We start from the raw sequence: 3578 nt of genomic DNA, 5'->3' as shown, positions 1-3578 counted from the left end.
TAAAAGCACTCCGTCGTCAGGCCGCGAGTGGCCTACCGGAACCATCCGACCGCCACGTCATCCTCAGGGGAGGATGCGGATAGGAGGGGCGTGGGTTCAGCACACCGCTCTCCCGGTCGTTATGATGGTATTCTGGACCGAAGCCGCTACTATTCGGTCGATTAGCTCCTCAATTGGCATCACGAGGCTGAGTGCACCCCGAAAAATGGCAACAGCGCATGGCGGCTGGATGGTCACCCATCGAAGTGCCGGCCACGCCCAACAGCGCTTAACTTCGGTGATCTCACGGGAACCGGTGTATCCACTGCGGCAAGGCCGTTGCCAGTCCATACTACCTCTTCCCAAAATATGGAAAGCAAAGAGTTTGCAGTAGAGGAGATATGTTTCACGGTATCGAAGATCAATAACTGCTCATAGCTGTTAATGTTTGCCTTTTAGAACACGTGTTTACTTGACTTTTTTGTTCAGGATAATCAATCCTGTAATAGCCCTGAATATTGACCATCGCTTCTGTAACACCCTGTATATTTGTAACGTAACCGTTCTTCGTTTTTCTGATATATACTTCAGCTTTATTAAAAAATCGAATATTATTTCACATTACTACCTAGAACGAAATTTGGTTGTATGTGGTTTGTTCGTGCATAATTATAAGCCGTGTTTGCTGCAGCAGCGCAGTTTTCCAGCCTCCAACTAAGTTTACAATAGGAAGAATCTTTTAAAGTCCTCCCTCCTTGGGCCGTAGCGAGAGGAGAGAGCTCCCGCTTAATCGCCGCTCTTTCTATAAGCCTGCAGGTCGATAATCGACGTGGATATCCGCGCGGTTGACGCACGGCCGTGCTGTTCCCTTCTGAGCGGCGTCCGGTGGCCAGAGCGCGGCTCCCTCCGGTCTGCGGTCCTTCCTTCCTTCCGGCTGCCCGCGGCGATAGCGAGGCACTGCGGCTCGGCCGCAGCGGCAGGACAGGGGCCTCTCGCAGGACGACAATGGGCCGCGGCTGACAGCGCAGGTAACGTATGGCCCGGAGCAGGTATGCCGGCGCACAGTGGCGCGGCAGTGTTCTGTTCGAACGTGCCGGCCCTTCCCTTGTCGCCGCGACAATTTGTTGATATAATTATTGCGGGGCCCTCGGCCCCTCGCTCGCATTCCGTCAATGGCGGGGCAGTGTGTACGTACGTGCGTGTGTGTGTAGCGCGCGCGTCTCTGCGTCAGCGCGCGGGGTGCGTCGACAGTCGCCGGTCGCCGCGTCGCGTGGGCGGTGTGGTGGGTGGCTCGGCCCCGGCGGACGCCGTGATGAACGGCGGCAGCTGCAATTGCTATTCATCCGGCGGCGCCGTAGAGGCAGAGCCAGTGCAACTGGCGGTGGCTTCCTCTGCGCCTATCTATCACTCAGTCATTGGTCGGCATTATTAGGACGGGGCAGGTGGCTGCCCGTGCGGACAAATGGCCACGCGGGGTTGGAGGCGGAAGCGAGTGTGCTCCGAGTCGTGACTTGAGCAGCGCTATACAGCGTCACAACGCAGCTGTACTGTGATAGTGTTGGAACGTCATTTTCTATTTGATAATACGTGTCTACAAGGGCCTAAGAATTACCATTAGTACCTCAGTACTAGTACTCAGGCAGATAATCGTCTTCGGTTCATTTGCAGAATTTTGGGAAGATGTTGTTCATCTGTAAAGGGGACCGCTTATAAAACACTAATACGACCTATTCTTGAGTATTGCTCGAGCGTTTGGGGTCCCTATAAGGTAGGACATAGAAGCAATTCAGAGGCGGGATGCTAGATTTGTCACTGGTAGGTTTGATCATCACGCGAGTGATGTTTCAGGAACTTCGGTGGGACTCTCTGGAGGAAAGGAGGCGTTCTTTTCGTGAATCGCTACTGAGGAAATATAGAGAACCAGAATTTGAGCCTGACTGCAGTACAATTTTATTGCCGCCAACTTATATTTGAACTACTGATGGCCTTGGGAGAGCCAGTCCTGACAAAACTCTGCCATCTGGTGAGCAAGATGTATGAGACAGGCGAAATACCCTCAGACTTCAAGAAGAATATAATAATTCCAATCCCAAAGAAAGCAGGTGTTTACATATGTGAAAATTACCGAACTATCACTTTAATAAGTCACAGCTGCAAAATACTAACGCGAATTCTTTACAGACGAATGGAAAAACTGGTAGAAGCCGACCTCGGGGATGATCAGTTTGGATTCCGTAGAAATATGGGAACACGTCAAGCAATACTGACCTTACGACTTATCTTAGAAGCAAGATTAAGGAAAGGCAAACCTTCATTCCTAGCATTTGCAGACTTAGAGAAAGCTTTTGACAATGTTGACTGGAATACTCTCTTTCAAATTCTAAAGGTGGCAGGGGTAAAATACAGGGAGCGAAACGCTATTTACAATTTGTCCAGAAACCAGATGGTAGTTATAAGAGTCGAGGGGCATGAAAGGGAAGCAGTGGTTGGGAAGGGAGTGAGACAGGCTTGTAGCCTCTCCCCGATGTTATTCAATCTGTATATTGAGCAAGCAATAAAGGAAACAAAAGAAAAGTTCGGAGTAGGTATTAAAATCCATGAAGAAGAAATAAAAACTTTGAGGTTCGCCGATGACATTGTAATTCTGTCAGAGACAGCAAAGGACTTGGAAGAGCAGTTGAACGGAATGGACGGTGTCTTGAAAGGAGGGTATAAGATGAACATCAACAAAAGCAAAACGAGGATAATGGAATGAAGTCGAATTAAGTCAGGTGATGCTGAGGGAATTAGGTTAGGAAATAAGACACTTAAAGTAGTAAAGAAGGTTTGCTGTTTGGGGAGCAAAATAACTGATGATGGTCGAAGTAGAGAAGATATAAAATGTAGACTGGCAATGGCAAAAAAAGCGTTTTTGAAGAAGAAAAATTTGTTAACATCGAGTATAGATTTAAGTGTCAGGAAGTCGTTTCTGAAATTATTTGTATGGAGAGTAGCCATGTACGGAAGTGAAACATGGACGATAAATAGTTAGGACAGGAAGAGAATAGAAGCTTTCGAAATGTGGTGCTACAGAAGAATGCTGAATATTATATGGGTAGATCACATAACTAATGAGGAGGTATTGAATAGAATTGGGGAGAAGAGGAGTTTGTGGCACAACTTGACGAGAAGAAGGGACCGGTTGGTAGGACATGTTCTGAGGCATCAAGGGATCACAAATTTAGCATTGGAAGGCAGCGAGGAGGGTAAAATCATAGAGGGAGACCAAGAGATGAATACACTAAGCAGATTCAGAAGGATGTAGGTTGCAGTAGGTACTGGGAGATGAAGAAACTTGCACAGGATAGAGTAGCATGGAGAGCTGCATCAAACCAGTCTCTGGACTGAAGACCACAACAACAACAACTTAGATTTCGCAGAAAGTCCACAAAGATAAGATAAGAGGGATTACGGCTCGTACAGAGGCATATAGGCGGTCATTTTTCCCTCGTTCTGTTTGGGAGTGGAACAGGGAGAGAAGATGCTAGTTGTGGTACGAGGTACCCTCCACCACGCACCGTATGGTGGATTGCGGAGTATGTATGTAGACGTACCTGCAG

At 48.1% G+C, this 3578-nt stretch overlaps 1 pseudogene; it reads right to left on the bottom strand.

Annotated features, from left to right (window-relative positions):
• Positions 1 to 206: 206 nt before the first annotated feature.
• On the bottom strand, positions 207 to 323 carry LOC126204686 (5S ribosomal RNA; annotated as a pseudogene).
• Between the last annotated feature and the right edge of the window lie 3255 nt (positions 324 to 3578).

Source organism: Schistocerca nitens, chromosome 9 (assembly GCF_023898315.1).
Source record: "Schistocerca nitens isolate TAMUIC-IGC-003100 chromosome 9, iqSchNite1.1, whole genome shotgun sequence".
In the NCBI taxonomy this organism is placed as follows: Eukaryota; Metazoa; Arthropoda; class Insecta; order Orthoptera; family Acrididae; genus Schistocerca; species Schistocerca nitens.
Note: the sequence above shows the minus strand (reverse complement) of the source record. Positions and strands in the feature narration are given on the sequence as shown.